At 38.5% G+C, this 24,229-nt stretch overlaps 1 pseudogene; it reads right to left on the bottom strand.

Moving 5' to 3' along the window:
* Positions 1-541: 541 nt before the first annotated feature.
* Positions 542-1,043, bottom strand: LOC117717608 (protein SCO2 homolog, mitochondrial-like; annotated as a pseudogene).
* Between the last annotated feature and the right edge of the window lie 23,186 nt (positions 1,044-24,229).

A 24,229-nucleotide genomic window follows, 5' to 3' on the forward strand; every position in this document is an offset into this window, starting at 1 on the left:
AGGCGCTAGCCACAGGTACATAGCAAAATGGTTCTGGAACAGTTCAGCACTGAATTTTAATTCCATTTAATTTTCACTATTTAAATTTTAACACTGTCTTCCAAGTTGGATGTCTAGGTCCAGTTTGCTTCTTGGTGGTAGCCTCATAGATCTGAATTGTCAGTCAATAGGATGGTGTGAGATTGTGATTCTTTAAAATCCCTTGTAGTGCATGATTGTACTATTCTTTAAAATGGAAGTTAAAAGCTACTTCTATTTCTATGGGAGATACAAAGAGCTAACCTAGGAAGTAAAGACGAATGGTCATTCTGTGGTTTGTCCAAAGTATCTTTAATACATTCATCAAATTTGAAAGAGTGGTAGTAATCAGAGTCTTCAGCCTAAAATGCATATTATTCTGTTATAATTCAGGTAAAGGTGATAGTATAAGCAAGTTCAAAATCTAGCATGAGTACCCCTACAATTGTAGGCTCATCATACAAATCTCAAATATACATGTAAAAAAACTAAGACTTTGAGTGACAGAATTCGTAGCTGCTGGTCAGTCAAACATAGTAGATGCAACTTGAAGGTCTATAGAGCTGAAGACAGGCTATACCAGGGGCAGGTCAGATTCTGCCTCCAGCTTCTGCAGCATCATCACTGGCACCATCTTTTCCATCTATTGCGCCAAATGTCAGGGCAGTGAGTGAGACCAATGAACATCAGTACCTACTGGCCTTGGAAGTTGGCTTTGCCTCAAGGATGGCCTTTTGTGGTCTAGTGGGCTGAAGTCACCCAGCCCTATAGCAGCCTGGCACAGGGTCTCTGTCCATTGTTTTTTGTGCCACTGTTCTGTCTCAGCTATTGTGACCAGCTAGGCTCAGCCGAGCCCCAAAATGGGCAGTGATCAACAGTCTAGTTCTTAGCCCAGGACTTTGAGGCTGACCCTGTCCTGACAAGTGCTAAGAATTTACACACAAGAGTTTACCTCCTGAGATCTTAAGAAGGAGTATGAACTGAGAGAGGTTGGGGCAAGCTTTGGGCCTTAGAATCAGTAGCATACTGAAGCTCCTAGAAAATAATAGAGGTGCCGGAAGTCAGAAAAGAACAGACAAAGTGCCCAAGTCTTTACTGCTGGAGAAATGTCACCCCATATTTAAGCAGGCTAATTAGCTGTCTGCACTGGCTCAACTGAACTCAGAACTGCTTTGCCTTAAGCTGCAGCCCAGGCAACACCAATTGTCCATAGCTGGTTTGCTCCAACCAGTCACTCCTAGTTCTTTAACCAGGGAATCTCATCCTTATTACCCCAAGCTATGGAGAGCCTGCACCTCAACTTCCAGACATTCTTCTTGATGCCTGGAAGCAGTGAAAATATGCTTTGCCTCAGCACTAAAATGCATATGTCAATTCAATTTACAATAATTTTATAATTTTTTCTTTTTCTTTTTTCTTTCTTTCTTTCTTCCTCTCTCTCTCTCTCTCTCTCTCTCTCTCTCTCTCTCTCTCTCTCTCTCTCTTTCTTTCTTTCTTTCTCTCTTCCTTTCAAGAAATATAGCAAATGTTAAAGTGCTTACTGTAACTCTGGTCCACAGAGGGAAATCCCTGTTACTTTCCACACTGCCACAATGCTTCTAAAAGCAAACACTAATAAACAAGAAGACCCTATGTGTGCACCCAACCTATTATCACAATCAAAATCTCTTGAAACGGCAGATATCAAAGTTTCTTAGCATGCCCATTAGACTTAGAGCCTGAAACCCTTTATGTTAAAATAAAGGTTTGCTATTTTACATCATCCACATTATGAGTAAGCAAGACAGGAGAATGTAATAAGGGCATTGAAGAGAGATCTTCAAATTTAAAAGTAGCTGCCTGGGTTCTAACAAGCATTAATGTCAGGAAATTCAATTAGGAGGGAGCACTTAGCAAGGCTTTGTCATTATGGCTTAGGCCACACTCTTTGTTAGCAATAGCCCCAGTAACACTAACTATTGACCTTTTGCTTTGCTCTGATGAGTCAATGAAAGTTAAGCTTGCTGTGTGCTTGCCATAGTTGAAACCATAGCTCTCAAGCATTTATTAAAAGGGCTTACCGAGAAAAGAGGTGAAGGAGATAAAAGGTCACTATGTGGTTTTGTCCCTAGTCCGAATCTAACAGTTCACATTGTCATCTGTTAGCTGCCTTCTTTTCAACGTGACTCGGATAGTGTACACCAGAGTGTACAGAGTGCTGCCTTCATCATTGTGCGGATACATAGATTTCTATATTTCAGTGCTTGGAAATAGCATTTTTTGTTTCCTCTAAGTTTGGAGCTTTTATTTGTAATTTTTTCCTCTATCAAAACATTTCAAAGAAACTATTAAACTAAAACACTATTGTGATAGAACAAATGGGCATGAGAACATAGCTGTGAGATGTTGATGAAGGAGACCCCAGATGCCTCAAAAATAAACAGGAAATTGTTATTGCTCTTGATTGCCTATCGTAATGTGATGGTAATGCTCTTTTGCTGAAGATATCACACAGGACAAAGAGAAATCAAACAAACTGAGCAAAAAGCTTCCTTTCTATTGTTGAATCCTATGGTGCTGAAAGGTGCTAAAGAGGCTGCCAAGAGAAACTGAGCTAAACATCACACAAGCTACAATAATGATCTGCCAAACAAGATCTTCCCTCTGGTACAATATGTCATGGTTGTTATGGCGGTAACCAACTGCTTCCTAAATAGATTTGCAGAAAATTGAACAGAAGACAACTCATATCTATATCTGGTCATATGTATATGCATTGGGTGGGATCAAAGGCCTTGGGGCAAATTTACTTCTATTATTTTGCTTAATGGTCACATTGTCAAGCTTTTTTCTAAGTACTAGTTTGTACAAATAGATCAGTGGTGCTCTCAGCATTTGTCAGAGAAGAATTTTATGGCAAGAACAGCAGTGATCCAAATTTAAAACTGATCAAAGTTTTGAGAATAATTGATCATGGAAAATTGAGTCCTAGAAACCATTTCTCCAAGGCTCATGAAACATTGCAGAAGGGTCCATGGGAGATATAGAGCAAGAGGATGTTTTCGGTACATGTCCCAGCTGTTGTACTCATGAACTCATGGCACCTGTGATTACTTTCACAATATTCCAGGATAGATGGCGTAGGCGGCTTATGGGAGCTTATGTGGCTCTACTGCCCACTGAGGCACTATTGGAAGTTAAGGGTTGCTGCTGAGGGCATTGTCAGTTTCTTTAAAAATAAACCTGCTGATATGTTGTCTCCTACTCTATTAAATAACCTCTTTCTCTGTGGGAGCATCAATAAAGTTCAGCATTAATAAAACTGAAAGAGGGATATCCTACACGTGCCTACACACACACACACACACACACACACACACACACACACATGAGGAGAAATAGGTGGGCTTGTTTGGAAAAAGAAGAGTTTCTGTATGAGAGAGAATGGAGGAACAGGAAGGATAGTAAAGAATGAAAGGAACTAAAATTTGTTAAATACATGCAGTTAACAGAAAGAATAAATTTTGAACTTACTCATGTAAACACATGCTAAAACATTTTCATGTGTAGTGTGTTTTGAAACTGTGTCTGAAAACCACAGCAGAACAAACATGCTACATATGGAAAATTACTTTTGATTAAATATTTATCAGAATTTGGAGAGAATTTCAGGCAGCACACATTGTTTTAACCAAATAAGTGTGTCTGGGTAATTATAAAATGTAGATCTTTATTGGTCAAAGTGTTGATATCCATGAAGGCCGAGATCAAGGTGGGCAGTGTAAAAGTATTTTTTTTTTTACTCTCCTGAAGCTTTCTACTAACTTATCCCTAGTCCTGGAAGGTTCTAGCCTCATAAATCCAGTCTAAGTCAAGATTTTTTTCAGCCTCTGAGACTTACTAACTGCTGAATAAGCTCACACTTTCTAGATCTTTTTGAGCTCTGGTTGACTGATTCAACTCAACAGTTCTGGCTCAAACTCTTTGCCAAGGTAACTGATTCAAACTGACTTCTTTCTGCTTTTCACTGAATTGTTCTGCTTGACTTCAACCTACCTTTAGCAATCTGTTATAGTCTTCTGGCTTCTCATTCTCTGGCTTGTAATATCTTTACATATGTCTAGCTTTTTCTATATTTAATCTATCCTTGTAAAGCACTTCTGATAAATCTGCCTCTGAATTACACCAACAGATTGAAGAGAACTGACTAGCACTCAGAGATCTGCATGCCTATCCTCCTGAGGGTCGGGATTAAAAGTGTGTACCACCACATCTAGACCTAAGCTTTCCTTTACCTGCAATATTACTCTGTACTATGTTGGGAGCCGACTTTAGCAGAAAGCGGCTAGATCAACTTTGCAGCCATCTGGAACCATATACCCTGATGAAAGATTTGGTTTTCAATAGCCTACAACAGCTGAAGCACACTCTGATATCCCACATATTTTGTGTTGCTGTTTACTGGCCCCAGCTGCAAGGTGCACGTGGTAGTCACGCCTGCAAGGCATGCAGTTTACGTGCTGTCCACGTGCTATCTACACCATACATGCTTATAAGGCACATGTGCTATCCACGCCTGCAAGGCATTGCGGTGCACGTGCTGTCCACGCTATAGACGCCTGTAAGGCTTACGTCATATCAACACCTGCAAGGCACGTGGTATCCACGCGCCTACAAGGCACGTGGCAAAAGCCTATAAATAGCTCAGAATTCCCTTCAATAAATGAGACTTGATCAGAATCTCTGTCTTGTCTCCATTCTTCGCGTCTCTTCCCCTTTATCCCCACTCTCTCTCTCGCTAGACCCTGACCCTCGGACCGGAACGGGCAGTACGGGATGCAACAGTACTAGGCTTACTTTGACCTCAGAGATCTGGTTGTCTCTTTCTCCTAAGATTAAAGGCCTGTCTGTATTCCAGACCAATCAGACAGACCTACAAGTTCTTTGGATGTGATCTCTTGCCATAGCAGCCATATTCTGAACTATAATTTGTCTACAGGGCATATTTGGTGGCTGGAGTCTGTTCTCGTCATTATTCAAAGAAGGAACCTTCTTACCATGTTCTTCCATGAAAGAGGGAGAGATACTCTTTGTACATCCCTCATTAGGGCACTAACCTTCACTATCACTTTCCAAAGACTCCCATTCATAACTCCAACACTTTGTTGGTTACGTTTGAACTTAGGTTTTAGGAGGACCCATACATTCAGCTCACAGCAGAGAGGCACAGAGTCGCATAATTAATGTTTAATGATAAGTGGCATAAATAAAAATATCATGTAGTCCTATATATGCCAAACTTCAGAAAACCATCCTACTTCCATCCCTGTAAATTAATGAATGAATAATCTGATTAAGCCTATCTTTGTAAACTTGAAATGGAGGTACCCATATGTTTATGAGAAAAAGGTATTTACATTTCTACCACAATTATTTAATCATGATTATACATCACCAAAGAAAAAGTGTTGTTCTATGCTATGCTTTGCTATAAATGAAATTTTGGACAAGATATTCATTCAAGAATCTGGATGGGGAATAACCTGAATAATGGTATTTCATTTTACAGCAGTGGCATTTTGAAACTCCAAATTCCTAGGTTCAGGAACATGTAGCTTCAAAGGGATAATCTCATCTAAAGACTGTGGGTTGGCTTTTTATAGAAACATGTAATTTTCCTGAAAGCTGCTATGTTACGAATTATATAGAGTAATAAGTATAGGCCCTTGATAATATGTTGTCCTATTTGGGACTTTAATTTGTACAGCACTGAGTATAATTCCATAAAGTGCCCTCTCTGTGTGAATACACATATTCTATTCAGATGTATCATTGTGCAGGCATTCTTTCTTATTTTTAAGTATTTCTACTACTTATTAATGTAACCTAGTGACATGGAGGGATTACCAGAAGTCAATTTAAAAATTAAACATGCCTTCATCACTAGAATTTGTGAGATGATAAAATGAGATGTCTATAAGAGGCACAAAGGTAGATTATAGCAGAATGCCAGTTTTTTTTTTTTTTTTTTTTTTTTTTTTTAAATTACCACTACTACAGGCAGTCTGCTACTTTCTGGTGCTTCCAGAAAGCTCCTGTTTTTTGTATGTGTTCTGTGGGCTGACTCACAGTTTGGTCCTGTCTTTTGATAAAGCATTTTCCAGCTAGTCCTTTGAGATGATCACACATATGCTGCCTTGATGTCTTGCTGGAAGTAATGCTGCATCACGAGAGCTCTGTGCTTTCAATGAGTTTTGCTAATAGATAGGTATTTGAGTACTGTTGTTTTCAAAGACATTCTATTTTATTATACTTGGCTTAAAATTTGAATCAAAGAAGAAATGGAAGAAAAATTCTGGCAAACAGTGATAATTTGTATGCAAACTCGGGCAGTAGCTCACTATTCAGAAATATATATATATATATATATATATATATATATATATATATATAACTAATGATACCACATGCACTTGGTGTGGGTGCCTTTTTCACTTAATAGAAGCAGCAGAAATAGAATAGGTATCAAAATTATTATGGCTTATTAGTTGTTGAGTGATTTAGGTGGTGTCAGTCAGCAGGGAGAAGAGGAGTTTCTGGAGTATGTATTGTCTTCGGGAGGAGAGACTGAGTAGTGCCATTTAAACTAATTGGTTATGCAAGCATTTTTGGAGAATATACTTGCCTAGCCTCAAGCATTTAGGAACATTTGTGTCTGCTGGCAGGTTGGCTGTCTGAATGAGAATGTGAAACAAGGGAATTCAAAATACTCCTTTATCTATATTAGTGTGCCTTTCTTTCTTTCTTTCTTTCTTTCTTTCTTTCTTTCTTTCTTTCTTTCTTTCTTTCTTTCTTTCTGCCTTCCTTCCTTCCTTCCTCTCTTTCTCTCTCTCTTTTTTCTTTCTTTTCTTCTTTCTCCCTCCACCCTTCCCTCCCTTCTATCTTTCCTTTCTTTTCCTTTCTTCCTTGTTTCCTTACTTTCTGTTCCTTCCTTCTTTCCTTCCTTCCTTCCTTCCTCCCTCCCTCCCTCCCTCCCTTCCTTCCTTCCTTCCTTCCTTTCTTCCTCTCTTTTTACCTTTCCCTCCCTTCCCTCCCCTCCCTTCACTCCCCTCTCCTCCCTCCCTTTCCTATTCTTCCCTTTTTTCTTTCTTTTTTCTTTCTCTCATTTCTTCTTCTCTTTCTTCCTTGTGGTCTTATGTATGAATCAAGCATCTTGTTAGTAAAACGCTAACAAGAGTTCAGTGAGGTTGCAATCCTCCTCATCTACTATGCATGATTTGATAGGCTTGAAGTAGAACAGACTGCTGCAGAGGACAAACTTAGCAAATAGAGTCTTGAGATGAAAGTGTAGGATAGTTTATCCACACCTGCACCTCATCATACATCCAGCCAACTCTGCTCTGTCAACAAAGGGCACCAAAGCCTTTTTTTAGATAATAAAGTACGATGAGTACTTTAATGAAAATGATAACCATTGTTAGTGGTATAAATCATCTTATTTACTATTTATTATTATTGATTCTGTTCAGAGGTGTGCTACATTTTTATTGGCAATAGTTATTGTATATAGTACTGAGTTTTGTAAGGATATTTCTTTCAGAATAATACTTTTAACCATACTCCCAAGTTTCCTTGTTCACCCTCTCCATCCTGTTGGCTCCCTTTGTTCTCATAGTCAGTTTTGGTTATATTGTCATGCCATACACACAAACTTATTCTAAATATCTATATAAATTCTAAGATCCACAGACTAGACAAAACATGATAGATATTTTACTCTATGGCTTCATTAACTTAATATGATAATCCATAGTTGCATCCATTTTCTTAAAAATAACATAATTTTCTTCTTTCTTATGCTGATATAAAATTCCACTGTACTTGAAGACCATATAGTCTTTATTCATTCCTCTCTTGACACAAAATGAGGTTGATTTTATAATTTTAGCCTTTGTGAGTCATGGTGTAATACACACTGATGCAAGTATCACTCTAATTTATAGATTTAGGGTTCCTCAGGTAACGGCAAAAGAGGGTAAGACACTTTCTTTTGTGCAAACTATTATTAAGCTTCCGCGTGAAGTTGGCAAACTCACAATGCATTAAGGATATCAAGAATGTCAAAAAGTGGAGACATTGTTTTTTTGCTTTAGGAATTAATTTGTTTTATAAATATTTAGACAGGAATCCAGTGAAACATAGCTCATCAAATCAGAAATTTCAAATTATGATAGATTAGTATTTGAAGCTATGCCTTTTCTTTTTAAAGTCCTATTGTTTATTGTAATCGAAGATGATGTGTATTCAACTAAACAGTAGCCATTGAAAATGTCTTCTTGTTCTTGTTGATGTTTTGATGCGTGTGCATGTCAGTGTGTGTGTGTATTAAGATAGAATCCTGCTATGTACTCCTAGCTGGCCTAATATTCATCATGTTGCATATTGGGTTACTCATTTTAACCTTAGCTTGTCTCATATTCAGAGTAATTCTCTTTCCTCAGTGACCCAAGTGTTGAGATTTCAAGCATGTGTCTCCGTGCAGCACACTCCACCTAAGACTTATAAAAAACAGTTAATAAAATATTGCCACAGGGCTGAGTATGTGGCTCAGTTTGTAAAGTACTTGCCATGTGAGCATGAAGGGCTGAGTTCAAACCTCCCAGCCTACATGAAAGCTAGAAACAGCGGGCTGTACTTGTAATCCTAGATCTGGAGACAGGATTACTGAGGTTTGCTGATCAGTCTGTCCAAATCAGTGAGCACAATTTCAAGGAGAGACCCTGCTTCAAAAGATGGAGAAACAATTGAGGAAGACTCCTGATGTTGTCTTCTAGCTTCCACGAGCATGTGGATACGTGTAGAAATAAACACATGAGCAAGCATAATCATGCAAACAAACACAAACACACACAGGGTAGAATATGCCAATGGAGAACATGAACATAAGCAGATCACTTTATTAGTAGTGGTTCCATATTATTTTTAAACCTATAATATATTTGTAAATATCACAGCACGACTGTAGATGGGGTATGTAGAGATGTCCAGTTTCATCTTTTTCATTCTCCTTTGGCTGCATTTTGCGTGGTGACATCAGTGAGTAAAAATGTTCAGGATATCTGCTGTGTCTACTCAGCACTTTTTGAAGTAAATGTCAGCTTCCATCTCTGCCCAGGTCTCTTACACATTCAAAGTTCAATTTTTAGTATTGAAACATTTATATTTTGTTTGAAATGCTCTGTCTTTTTTTTTTTTTATGAGCCAATTACTAACAACAAAACAGGAATAAAATAAAACAACAGAAAACCTTCTCCAGCTTGATGTGTGTTCTACTAATTTGCTCCTGACAGGAAGGTAACCAAAGACATAAGGGTAGCTGTGATTTGGGTAGCAATAGGAAACCCCTTTCTAGACTTGAAGAGCCAAATCCAGTTGTATTGGTTTTTCTGTCAGGCATAGAACATTAATTCTGAGCAGTTGCTTCAGCGGACAGATCATTGGTTTAAATTCTATAGGACTGAACATGACTGTGACCCCCTCAGGGTTTCCAGTGCCCATATATACAATCAATAAAAAAAGGTTTTTCTTTCATGGAAGCTCACTTTAATTTCAAGTCATATTAATCCTCATAACAATGAAGGGTTTAATTTTAATCAAGTAATTCGTGACAGATGAGGCATCACCAGGGAACCAGCTGGAAAATTATTCTTTTTTTTGGTTTCTTCCTTTATCAGGATTCTGAAGAGAAAAATGGGGTCAGAGCTGACTAATGACTGTTTATGTAGTATTGTAATACTCTCAGTGATCGCATCTCGCATATTTGTCTTAAACCTATATCTGGATGTTTAATGAAGTTCTATCTTTCCCAGCAAAGGCTTGTGCTGTAATAACAGACTTCTCACACTTAAGGAGATTGCTGCTTGAAATATTGGGTCAACACTCAGCCTGAAGTGAGACATAGCAAGCTAGCTTTACATATAGGTCACCTGCTACATTCATTGAGTATGTTTGAATATATAGAAGACTGTAAAGTGAATTATATATTTTAGCTAGCCCACATAAAAGACACAAAATCTTGGTATTTTATTTATAGGCTGTAAGCCTAGATTGGAGAGATTTTGAGCAATTCTAACTTACATCACAGCCATATGTCCCTTGTTACTGTTTGAGTTTCACCCATGTGACTTCTGTACCATCAGCCTGTCCTCAGGGTGTACTTCTCCTTGCTATGTGCTCATGGTCTATCTCTCTATCTCCTTTCCTCCTTTCTCTTTCTCCCTTGGTCTCTCCTGAGACTCCTCAATCAATCCTCAAGTTCCACCTTTCTCTCCAGTCCAATCACAGGCTCTAGGCTTTTATTAACCAATTAACTTTAAATTGGGGAGCAAGGTTTACAGAGCATCATTTGGTGTACATGAGGATGTGCTCCTTGGGGTAAGCAGATCTTGGAGGCCAGAATTTAACATTTAAATACATAGCAGCACCCGACTAACTCCCAACAGTAGTTCATATCTATAATCATAGCACTCAGGATGAGGAAGCAGGGGAATTTCTCTGAACCTGTAGCCAGCTTGGTCTACATAATGAATTGTAGGCTGGCTAGGCTACGCAGCAATACTCCATCTAAAAAATAAAATAAAATAAAATAAAATAAAATAAAATAAAATAAAATGTAAATATTTTTGAAAAAATACACACATGCTAAATGAATGTTTTAAAATATGAAAAATACTTTACCTTTCTCTTTAGATAAAAATCTAAGTAGACAGCATCCTCTTTCTCTATGTGCTCACAGCATTTACATCATCCTAATTCTTCTCCTTTATGACTATATAGCAAGTCCCATAGTTACATTTCAAACATATACCTTGTTTCTCCCATTATTTTGGTAGGTTGTTGTATTATTGGCCATTTCAAACGTGTCCTCTTTCATGTACCTTGATAATGCCTTGTTATCCTTCTTCCCATCTTCATCTATATCTACTGGTGCTACACAGTTCACCTAGCCACAGAATAATACTCTTAAGGCACAGTTGAGAAAATTCAACTCCAATCATTCATATCTCCAGGGGCTTCTGTCACTGTCCAAACAAACCCAAATGTTTCACTAAATCTAATACTCTCCTTTAGATCCCAAAGGAGCATACACAATTTTCCATCCCGAAGTTTCTCTTTTCTTTTCAAAATATATTCGAAAATATTCCGAGATTATACTATAAATAACAACATTTTACCTTTTGCCTTTCTCTTTCCTCCTTCCAAAATCTCCCACGTGCTCCTCCTTGATTTCTTTCCAACCCAAGGCCTCTCTTTCTTTAATTGTTGATACACACACACACACACACACACACACACACACTCACATGTACAGACATATACACAGAGAGAGAGAGAGACATACACACATACATAGACACACACACACAAACTAATAAGTCTAAGTTTATATAATGTCACTTGTATATCATTTGGTATTTGGATAACCAATTAGGGTCTTCTTCCTGGGGGGAAACTTTATTTTTCTCTCCTAGCATTCCTTCATTGCTTCAGTTCCTTGTCTAGGGTTGGAGCCTTCTGAGCTTAGCTCTTTTCACATTTACATGCATATTGATATCATCTTTGTTCAGGTCATGTTTACGCAGCCTTGTTGGTGAGAATTCACAGGTGTAGCTTCTGATATGTCTAGAAGACATAATCTTACAGCAAATTTCCAGTTTCTCTGGCTGTCATACTTTTTGCCCTGTTCTGCAATGATCCACTTGGACATTAGGAAAATAATGAGTGGTACTGAAAATCTAGCTGACTGTCATACCTCAGTCTGCCTCTCTGCTGGGGGTTTCCCAGGCACCACTGACAGGCTTCAGGGACAGGAAGTCAGGAACTGGGATCAGAGCTCTATGATTCCCCTCAGGGTTGGTAGGCTTCAGGCAGAAAGGGGAAGGAGGAACCTGGGATGATGAACAGATTCCAACATGATTGGGAGTGAGTGCTGAGTACTGGAGGGGCTGGAGAAGAGAAAGCCCTCTTCAGAAATCTTAGATGCAGCTCTTTTAGGTGAAGGTGATCTTTAATGAAGCAGCTCTCTGAGGCAATTTTTTTTTGTTCATATTGTTCTTTTGTGGGTAGATGTGAGTGTAAATACTTTCTTCGGGGTATATTCCTCTTGGGGGAAGGAATACTCAGCAAGGGAATGTCATTGGCTGAAGGCTAAGGGTACCAAAATGTCCCATTAGCATGGGGAAGCATTTCAGGTAATATACTACCTGATATTCTTCTGGTAGAGATGTGGGATTTTTTTTTCAACTCCCAGACAAGGTCAGAGAAGGAGAAGACCTGCCAAGGAAGGCTGAGCCCCAGAAGGCTATTAGATCAATGGTAGACTTTGATCTTAATTAGCAGAGTTTACCCACAGCTAACTAAACCAAGGCAAATGCAATCACCGGTCTTGGAGAAGAATCTAACAACTTCTATTTTATTAAACCAGTATAGTCCCTGTGGTGTTTTGAATATGCTTGAGAACTCATGGGGAGTGGCATTATTAGGAGGTGTGGCCTTATTGAAAGAGATATGGCCTTGTTAGAGAAAGTATATCACTGTGGAGGTGGGGCTTTGAGGTCTCATATATCTTCAAGTATGGCCAGTGTGATTCAGACCTTTTTCCTTATTTCCTGGAGAAGACAATCTCTTGGCTGTCTTTGTATTAAGATGTAAAACTCTAGGCTCCTTCTCCACCACCATGTCTGCCATGAGGCTGCCATGATTCATGCCATGATGATAATGGACTGAACCTCTGAAACTAAACCAGCCCCAATCAAATGTTTTCTTTTACAAGACTTGGTCATGGTTTCTCTTCACAGCAATAAAACCCAAACTAAGCCAGAAGTATAGCAATCCAGTAACTAGGGCTTTACCATGGCTTCTGCATCAGTTACTGCTTCAGGATCCTGCCCTGTTTGAGTTCCTTTCCTGAGACTGCACCATCATTCTCAATTTACCTGGACACCTGCAATCTCTCAAACACTGGATCACCAACCATGCAGCATACCCCAGCTGACATGAGGCCTCTAACACATATATAGCAAAGGACTGCGGGGTCTGGGTTCAGTCAGACAAGATGCACCTAACCCTAAAGAGACTGGAGGCCCCAGGGAGTTTAGAGATCTGGTGGATTGGGGATGGGGGTTGGAGACATTCTTGTGGAGACAGGGGGACAGGGAGAATATATGGGATGTGGAACTGTTGGAGGGTGGACCAGGAGGGGAATAAAACCAGAAGTATAAATAAATAAATAAATAAATAAATAAATAAATAAATAAATAAATAAAACACAGATCTTGTTAAATAAATAAAATAAATTCTTAACATATCTTGAAAGGACAATTTTCAGACTAAAATGTAAAAATAAAAAACCTTGGATAGCTAAAACAACAAAAGAACTGTTGACGGTATCACCATTCATGATTCAAGTTGCACTACAAAGCTGTAGTAATAAAAAATACATGATATTACCATAACAGACACATTGATCAATGGAATTAATTGGAGACCCAGATACAAATCTACACAGTTAAGGACACCCAAAGTTTTGATAACAGGCCAAAAATTGACACTAGAAAAAAGATAGTATCTTCAACATACTATACTGGTCAAACTGGATGTCTCTTTGTAGAACAATCAAAATAGATCAGTACTTTCACCTCTGCACAAAATTCAATTCTAAGTGGGTTAAAGACCTCAAAATAAAACCAGATAAACTGAACCTTATAGAAGAGAAAGCAAAGTATAACCTTGAGCTCACTGGCACAGGGAATGGCTTTCTTGACAGAATACCATTTGCATAGGCACTAAAATACAAAATTAATAAATGGGACCCCATGAAACTGTGTAGCTGATTTGCTGCAAAGGACACTGTTATTTGAGTAAAGCATCAGCCTGAAAAGATTTTTTTTTTTTTACTATTTCCAAAGAAAAGAACGCAAACTAAAAATCAAGACTAGTGCAATTAAAAAAAAAAAAAAACATATCTAGACTGAATTTCAATAGAGGAAACCCAAATGACAGAGAAATGATGGAAAAAATGATCAATCTCCTTACCCATTTGGGGTAATGTAAGTCAAAACTATTCTGAGATTTCACCTTACACCTGTCAGAGTGGCTAAGATCAACAAAACAAGTGACAGGCTTGCTGGTGAGGATGTGGAAAAGAAAGAAGACCCATTCACTGCTGATGGGAGTGCAATCTTGTACAGTCACTTTGGAAATCAATGTTATGGTTTCTCAGAAAGTTGAAAATTCATCTTCTTCAATATACAGCTATACAACTTTTCAACATGTGTATAAATGATACCAAATGATATCTAATCCTACCACAGAGATACTTGCTCAATAATGTTCATTGTTGCTCTACTCAAAATATTCAGCAGTCAGAAACATCCTAGATGTCCCTCAGCAGAATCCTGGATAAGAAAAATGTAGTACATTTACACAATAGAATATCACTAGGCCATTAAAAACTACATCATAAAATTTTTAGGCAAATGGATAGAACCAGAGAAGAATCATTCTGAGTTAGGTATAACAAACCCAGGAAGACAAATATGGTACGTATTCACTTACGTAAGTCAATGATAATGAAACTTCAATACATAGAACCACAGAGGGTAGGATAGAATATGAGACTTGAGATGGGAATAGATATGCCTTGTTAGGAAAAGAAAAATAGGATAAATAGATGTGGATGAAAAGGGGGCTAGAATGGGAGGACAAAGAGGAGGGATGGGGAGAGTTCTCTGTGGGCAGGAACACAGAAGACAGCTATTAAGGAGCATTTTAGGAGTGGTATGAAAACCTAATACAGTAGAAACTTCCTAAAATATATACATATATGAAATCACTTTAAGTGAAATCTCACAATAATGTGGAAGATAAAGTCCCAGCTGGCTATCTCTTGTCACCAAAGGTAGCTTCTAGTACTTGGTTTGAGTTACATCTCGTTTAGTGGTTGGCCAAAGATGTCCCGTGGGAATCTCCAAACAACCCAGGTGTTGCCAAGTCTATAGGTTGCTCTCCACAAACTGACAGCAAGGTCCCATTGATGAAGACAATTCCTATACAACTAGTTGAACATGGAGTTGTTAAGCTGGTACCTACATAGAGTCTTCACTCCTAAGTTCCAGCATGTCTAGTGCAGGAACTTACCCTGCATACTATCCAAAAGGGAACTGTAAACAAGCCAGCCACAAAACTTTTATCCACAATGGTGTTCTATCTGTAAGATATGCTAGGGTAATGGTGGCACAAAGCTTGTGGAAGTAGCTAACCAATAACTGATTTGACTTAAGGCCCACTCCTTCAACAGGACTTTCCTGACACTGCTTGGATGATCAAGAACCTAAAACTAGATATTTTAGAGACAATATAAAACCAAATACTATTGGCCTAAAAGAAGAAAAATATATAGTGATGACTCCTAATGTTATTCTTCTATACTCATAAATCAGTGTCTTGTTTCTCATCACCAGAAACCCTAGCACCTGAAGCAGGCGGTATGAAAAATATTGAGACCCACAACCAGACATTACACACAGCGGGAGAGACCTTGGAACATTCATGCCTAAATGAGATATTTCCATTAAATATCTTCTCTCAAAGCTCAATAAACCCTGAAGAAGAGAGGTGGAAAGAGAGATGGAGTACACCAAGAAATAAGGCTCTCTAAATCAGCATGAGCAAAGTTTATACAAACTCACAAGAGTCTGCAGAAGCATGTTCAGATCCTGCATGAATCTGTGCCCATGCTTATAATGTGCTTATAATATGGCTTCAGGTTTAGTGGTTCTATGGGATTCATGAGTGTGTGAATGAATGGGTCTCTAATTCTTGTGTCTTCTCTTAGGTTCTTTTCTTTCTGTTGTTTGTCTTGCTCGACTTCATTTTAAGAGTTTTTGTTTAATTTTATTATATTTTGTTATATCTTTAAAAATGAATAAGTGAATGAATTAAACTGTCACGGGTAGAAGTTAACCATGTTATCATTTATGCCAGCAGGGAGAGGGAAAATCAGTTTTTTTTAATGGAGTTACACTGAATGTACCAACCACTCCAGGTAGACCTCATATTCAGGAGTAACTGAACATCATAGTAGACTCTACTGTGTGTGTATGTGTGTGTGTGTGTGTGTGTGTGTGTGTGTGTGTGTGTGTGTGTGTTTTGGTGGCTACTATTTTTTGGTTCGGTTTATTTCTGTTTACTTTGGGGGGAAGGAAGATGATTTATTTGGCTTACTATTGATTAAAGGTAGTCATTGGTGTCAAAGTAGATAGAGAAGCTTACCAAAATACTCAGCCTTCATTTTCAGAAGGAACAGAGGGGTTCAGCCTTCTTGAAAAAGACGAACTACTCAGATAGCTGACTTGAGTAATTTTATTCAAATATAGTTTTTTGTTTTTGTTTTTTTTTGTTTTTTTTTTTTGTTTTTGTGGATGGTGTATTATCTCATTTTCATGGTCTTGGAGTGTGTGTTGGTTTGAATAGGTTTGGCCCCCGATAAACTCATGTGTTTTGAGTGCATGGCCCATAGAAGGTGGCTCTATTAGAAGGTTTGGGCTTGTTGGAGGAAGTTTATTAATGTGAAGGCAGGATTTGAGGTCTCATATATGCTCAAGTCTGGTCAGTATGTCACATATGCCATCTGTACTATAGTTGATGGGTGGGAAACATGAACTCAAAGTCTCAGAGTTTTAAGAAGGACCACAGCTTCTGGCAGCAAGACAACCTATACACAGACAATTAGGTTTTCTGCACTCTGTCAGGGAGATTCATCTTTTTTTTTTTTTTTTTTATTTATTATTTTTTAATTTTTTTTATTAGATCTTTCATTTACACTTCAGATACCATCCCGTTTCCCCATTCCCCCCCCCCTTAGAAAACCCCTATCCCATGCCCCCTTTTCATTTTGCATTTATACATTTTTTTAAGAAATGTTAATCATAGGCTTTATAAGTTTGGTATTTTTCAATCAGAGGTGTAACCCACTACCCAACCTAGATATATCAACTATCTTTGACTGGTGGAGATACATGAACATCTGCTTCCCTGTCTCCCCCCTCTATCTCTCTTTCATCACCTAGCTTCTCCTCTCCTTCTTCTTCTCCTCTTCTTACTCCTTTTCTTCCTCTCAGTACTCCTCCCACCTTAGCTCCTCCTACACATCACCCTTCCTGTTAAAAGGAAACTTTTCTCTCAAAATACAATTAGAGCATAATTATGCCTATTTGTACCAGTGAGGTACAAGATAGTCCTAATACCCAGTCCATCCTTTTGTTGACTAACCAGCACCTCTGTCATCTATCCTAACTAAAACACTTAGTTCTGAACCTGGCTTTTTCCTTGGCTTTAGGATGAATGTCAGCTGATGACCATACACTCAGATCTTTTCTCTCAAAGTAAATAGCTATAAGTTTTCAACCCCATCAGAAATCCAGAATGACTGAGTTGACTATAATTGTGGGAAGCACAAAGCATAGCTTCTAAAACTTAGCCAATTTATAGAGACCTCTGAACACCTGGACACTCGCTCTACTTCAAAACGTTGGAGCATCTGTTCTTCTGCCTTCTGGCCCAGGATCATCTGACAGACCTTAGTGCTGCAGAATTATTAAGGACTGATTACTCTGTCTAGGCAGATAAAATCAGTCGACTATTCTGCAAGTGTGTCCTTTTCTGGACAGTAATTTGTCTGTAGAAGGAACGTGGCAATTCTTGCCTATTGGCTGTCTCACCACAACTGGAGTAACTCCAAGGATGCTCAATTTCTTCTTAGAATTTAACATAGGAAGCTGTCCGGAGCAGACAGGTCTCTAATGAAAATGAACATTAATACTGAAATGTTTGTCATGTCAATTCTAAGGATTTCTGATGTTTTGAAAACCAGCTATCCATGTAAGGTAATCTGGACTGTTGCCTGTTAACTCCACTCAGCTATTTCTAAATAAAACATAGAGAACACCCTTATAATAAACTCCAAGTCATGAATTTGCTATAGTCCCTTAACTCACAGGCTGACCATCTCAAATCAGTTAAAAAAGTTAAAGAAGGACTGGGTCTAAGCTTTGTATTCCTAAGTGTGTTATACTGGTACAATGCCTATGAGAGTAACAATATTCATCTCACTCTTATATCACTAAGAAGCTCATGCCAATGAAAACCTTAAAATTTGTAAACAAAGTAAATTGGTGCCATTTAAGAATTTATATCTTCATCTTGATATTAATTATACAGATTTCTACTAATAGGTTATGGCTATGCAATAAACCCTAGCTAATCCTCTCTATTCCGACAAAACCACTACTTTTCCCTAGGGAGACAGCCCAACATTTACCACCTTAGTCCCCATGCCCAGGGAATAGGGGCGCTGACTCATCATTAGCTTCTTCAAGCTGATTATGGGAGTTGAGATATTAGAAGAGGAGTGGGGGGGGGAGAGCAAGTTGACAATCCTCTGATGCTGTGTCTTCGCTGCCTCCAGATGGAATTCACGGACCTCAGAGGTTTGAGCAGGTCTGCCCAGCTTGCTTGTTGAGTAGATACACCAAGGCTGATCATTCTGCAATATACAATTCTCAAAACAAATTTTAGTATCAAGATAGTTTTTTTTTTTTAAGAGGGCTGACATTTTATTAAGAATGTTGGTTCTAACCGCTTTTCTATTTTTCCCCTCTTTTATTGGATATAATATTTACATTTCAAATTTTATCCCCTTACCATATTTCCCCCACCACCCAGGAACCCCTTATCCCATCCCCCCTCCTCCTGCCTCTATGAAGGTATTACCCACCTACCCCCAGCCTCCCTCCCCACCCTCAGATTCCCCCCCCTCAGTGCTCAGCCTTCAGGGTACCAATGATCTTGTCTCCCACCTATGCCCAACAGGGCCATCCTCCCCTACATATACAGCTGGAGTCATGTGTCTCTCCCTATGTGCACCTGGGCTGGTGGTTTAGACCCTGGGGAGCTCTGGCTGGTTGGTATTCTTGCTCTCCTCACAGGGCCACCAGCCCGTATGGTTCACGGTTCCCTCAATTTACTCTCTAACTCCTCCATTGGGAACTTTGATCAGATTAATGGATAGCTGTGGGTATCTGTCTCTGGGTATGTCCGACTCTGAGAGACCTCTAAGGAGACAGCCTTATCAGGCTGCTGTCAGCTTTCCCATCCTGACATCCCTATCAGCGTCTATTTTTGGTGACTGCCTATGGAATGAATACCCAGACACAATGGTCTCCCTACAATCCCCCCTTATGATTCTGACCCACACTTTGTCTCCATATTTGCTCCCTTGGTTATTTAGTTACTCCTTCTAAGAACGACCTAGGCATCCTCACTTGTTCTTTCTTCTTCATGAGCTTCGTGTCTTCTGGTAGTTGAATCTTTGTTGTTTCAAACTTTTGGGCTAATCTCCGCTTATCAGTGAGTAAATACCATGTGTGTTCTTTTGTGATTGGGTTACCTCACTCAGGATGATATTTTCTAGATCCATCCATTTACCTAAGAATTTCTCGAATTCATTATTTTTAATAGCTGAGTAATATTCCATTGTGTAAATGTACCACATTTTTTGTATCCATTCCTCTGTTGAAGGGCATCTGGGTTCTTTCCAGCTTCTGGCTATTATAAATAGGGCTGCTATGAACATAGTGGAGCATATGTCTTTGTTATTTGTTGAGGCATTTTCTGGGTATATACCCAGAAGTGGTATAGCTGGGTCCTCAGGTAGTGCTATGTCCAATTTTCTGAGGAACCGCCAGACTGACTTCCAAAGTGGTTGTACCAGCTTGCAACCCCACCAACAATGCAGGAGTGTTCCTCTTTCTTCACATCCTCGCCAGCATCTACTATCACCTGAGTTTTTGATCTTAGCCATTCTGACTGGTGTGAGGTGGTATCTCAGTGTTGTTTTGATTTGCATTTCCCTGATGACTAAGGATGTTGAGCATTTCTTAAGGTGCTTCTCGGCCATTCGAGTTTCCTCAGTTGAGAATTCTTTGTTTAGCTCTGTACCCCATTTTTTAATGGGGTTATTTTGTTGTTTGGCGTCTAATTTCTTGAGTTCTTTGTAAATATTAGATATTAGCCCCCTATCAGATGTAGGATTGGTAATGATCTTTTCCCAATCTGTTGGTTGCTGTTTTGTCTTGTTGACAGTGTCCTTTGCCTTACAGAAGCTTTGCAATTTGATGAGGTCCCATTTGTCGATTCTTGATCTTAGAGCATAAGCCATTGGTGTTCTGTTCAGGAACTTTTCCCCTGTGCCTAGGTATTCGAGGGTCTTCCCCAACTTCTCTTCTAATATTTTCAGTGTACCTGGCTTTATGTGAAGGTCCTTTATCCACTTGGAGTTGAGCTTTGTGCAAGGAGATAAGAATGGATTAATTTGCATTCTTCTACATGTTGACCTCCAGTTGAGCCAGCACCACTTGTTGAAAATGCTGTCCTTTTTCCACTGGATGAATTTAGCTCCCTTGTCAAATATCAAGTGACCATAGGTATGCGGGTTCATTTCTGGGTCTTCAATTCTGTTCCATTGATCGTCCTTTCTGTCTCTGTACCAATACCAAGCAGTTTTTATCACTACTGCTCTGTAGTACAGTTTGAGGTCCGGAATGGTGATTCCCCCAGAGGTTCTTTTATTGTTGAGAATAGTTCTCGCTATCCTAGGTTTTTTGTTATTCCAAATGAATTTGTAAATTGCTCTTTCTATCTCTATGAAGAATTGATTTGGAATTTTGATGGGTATTGCATTGAATCTGTAGATTGCTTTTGGCAGGATAGCCATTTTTACTAAATTAATCTTGCCAATCCAGGAGCATGGGAGATCTTTCCATCTTCTGAGATGTTCTTCAATTTCTTTCTTGAGAGACTTGAAGTTCTTGTCATACAGATCTTTCACTTGCTTTGTTAGATTCACTCCAAGATAATTTATTTTATTCGTGGCTATTGTGAAGGGTGTCATTTCCCTGATTTCTTTCTCTGCCTGTTTATCCTTTGAGTAGAGGAAGGCTACTGATTTGTTTGAGTTGATTTTATATCCAGCCACATTGCTAAAGTTGTTTATCAGGTTTAGGAGTTCTCTGGTGGAAGTTTTAGGTTCACTTAAGTATACTATCATGTCATCTGCAAATAGTGAAATTTTGACTTCTTCCTTTCCTATCTGTATCCCTTTGACTTCCTTTTGTTGTCTAATTGCTCTAGCTAAGACTTCCAGTACTATATTGAATAGGTAAGGTGAGAGTGGGCAGCCTTGCCTAGTCCCTGATCTTAGTGGGATTGCTTCAAGTTTCTCTCCATTTAGTTTGATGTTGGCTACTGGCTTGCTGTATATTGCTTTTACTATGTTTAGATATGGGCCTTGTATTCCTGATCTTTCCAAGACTTTTAACATGAAGGGATGTTGAATTTTGTCAAATGCTTTCTCAGCATCTAGTGATATGACCATGTGTTTTTTCTCTCTGAGTTTATTTATGTAGTGGATTACATTGATGGATTTCCGAATATTGAACCATCCCTGCATTCCTGGGATAAAGCCTACTTGATCTTGATGGATAATTGTTTTGATGTGTTGTTGGATTCGGTTTGCGAGAATTTTATTGAGTATTTTTGCATCAATATTCATAAGAGAGATTGGTCTGTAGTTCTCTTTCTTTGTTTGGTCTTTCTGTGGTTTAGGTATGAGTGTAATGGTAGTTTCATAGAATGAATTGGGTAGTGTTCCTTCTGTTTCTATTCGATGGAATAACTTGAAGAGGATTGGTATTAGGTCTTCCTTGAAGGTCTGAAAGAATTCTGCACTGAAACCATCTGGCCCCGGACATTTTTTGGTGGGAAGATTTTTAATGACTGTGTCTATTTCTTTAGGCGTTATGGGACTGTTTAGGTGGTTTATCTGCTCCTCGTTTAACTTTGGTACCTGGTATCTATCTAGAAAATTGTCCATTTCCTCCAGATTTTCCAATTTTGTTGAGTATAGGCCTTTGTAGTAGGATCTGATAATTTTTTTAATTTCCTCTGTTTCTGTTGTTATGTCTCCCTTTTCAGTTCTGATTTTATTAATTTGAATGCTGTCTCTGCGCCCTTTGGTTAGTCTGGCTAAGGGTTTGTCTATCTTGTTGATTTTCTCAAAGAACCAGCTCCTGGTTTTGTTGATATTTTGTATAGTTCTTTTTGTTTCGACTTGGTTGATTTCAGCCCTGAGTTTGACTATTTCCTGCCGTCTACTCCTCTTGGGTATACTAGCTTCTTTTTGTTCTAATGCTTTCAGGTTTGCTGTCAAGTTGTTGATGTATGCTCTTTCCACTTTCTTTTTGTGAGCACTTAGAGCTATGATTTTTCCTCTTAGTACTGCTTTCAATGAGTCCCACATGTTTTGATATGATGTGTCCTCATTTTCATTTAAATCTAAAAAGTCTTTAATTTCTTTCTTAATTTCTTCCTTGACCAAGTTATCATTGAGTAGAGCATTGTTCAGTTGCCAAGTGTATGTCGGTTTTCTGATGTTTTTGTCCATGTCAAAGACAAGTCTTAATCCATGGTGGTCTGATAAGGTGCTGGGGATTATTTCAATCTTTTTGTATCTGTTGAGGCCTGTTTTGTGACCAATTATATGGTCTATTTTCGAGAAGGTACCATGAGGTGCTGAGAAGAAGGTGTATTCTTTTGTTTTAGGGTGAAATGTTCTATAGATGTCAGTTAAGTCCAATTGGTTCATAACTTCTGTTAGTTTCATTGTGTCTCGATTTAGTTTCTGTTTCCATGATCTGTCCATAGCTGAGAGTGGGGTGTTGAAATCTCCCACTATTATTGTGTAGGGTGCAATGTATGCTTTAAGTTTTAGTAAAGTGTCTTTTATGTATGTGGGTGCCCTTACATTTGGGGCATAGATGTTGAGAATTGCAAGTTCCTCTTGGTACATTTTTCCTTTCATGAATATGAAGTGTCCTTCTTTATCTTTTTTGATTACTTCTGGTTGAAAACTGATTTTATTTGATATTAGAATCGCTACTCCAGTTTGTTTCTTGGGACCATTTGCTTGGTAGATTGTTTTCCAACCTTTTACTCTGAGGTAGTGTCTGTCCTTTCCACAGAGGTGTGTTTCCTGAATGCAGCAAAATGTTGGGTCCTGTTTACGTATCCAGTCTGCTAGTCTATGTCTTTTTACTGGAGAATTGAGTCCATTGATATTAAGAGATATTAAGGAAAAATGAGTGTTGTTTCCTGTTATTTTTGTTATTGGCAGTGGAGACATGTTTGTGTAGCTACCTTCTTTTACGGTTTTTGGAAGATTACTTTCCTGCTTTTTCCAGGTTGTAGTTTCCCTCCTTGTGATGGAGTTTTCCACCAATTATCCTTTGAAGTGCTGGGTTTGTGTTGAGATACTGTGTAAATTTGGATTTGTCATGGAATATTTTGGTTTCTCCATCAATAATGATTGACAGTTTTGCTGGGTATAGTAGTCTGGGCTGACATTTATGTTCTTTTAGGGTCTGTATGATATCAGTCCAGGATCTTCTGGCTTTTATGGTCTCTGGTGAGAAGTCTGGTGTAATTCTTATAGGTCTGCCTTTATATGTTACTTTGCCTTTTTCCCTTACTGCTTTTAGTATTTTTTCTTTGTTTTGTACATTTGATGTTTTGACTATTATGTGGCGGGAAGTATTTCTTTTCTGGTCTAAACTATTTGGAGTTCTGTAGGCTTCTTGTATATTTATGGACATCTCTTTCTTTAGGTTAGGGAAGTTTTCCTCTATAATTTTGTTGAGAATATTTACTGGTCCTTTAAGTTGGGAGTCTTCCCCCTCATCTATTCCTATTATCCTTAGGTTTGGCCTTCTCATTGTGTCTTGGATTTCTTGTATATTTTGGGTTAGTAGCTTTTTGTATTTTGCATTTTCTTTGACAGTTGTGTCTATGTTTTCCATGGTATCTTCTGCACATGAGATTCTCTCTTCCATCTCTTGCATTCTGTTGGTAATACTTGTATCTATGACTCCTGATCGTTTTTTTAAGTTTTCTATCTCCAGGGTGTTCTCCCTTTGTGATTTCTTTATTGTTTCTACTTCCGTTTTTAGATCCTGCATGGTTTTGTTTAATTCCTTCTCCTGTTTGGTTGCATTTTCTTGTAATTCCTTAAGGGATTTTTGTGTTTCCTCTCTAAGGGTTTCTATCTGTTCTTTGAGAG

The sequence above is a fragment of the Arvicanthis niloticus genome, chromosome 12 (assembly GCF_011762505.2).
Source record: "Arvicanthis niloticus isolate mArvNil1 chromosome 12, mArvNil1.pat.X, whole genome shotgun sequence".
Taxonomy (NCBI): Eukaryota; Metazoa; Chordata; class Mammalia; order Rodentia; family Muridae; genus Arvicanthis; species Arvicanthis niloticus.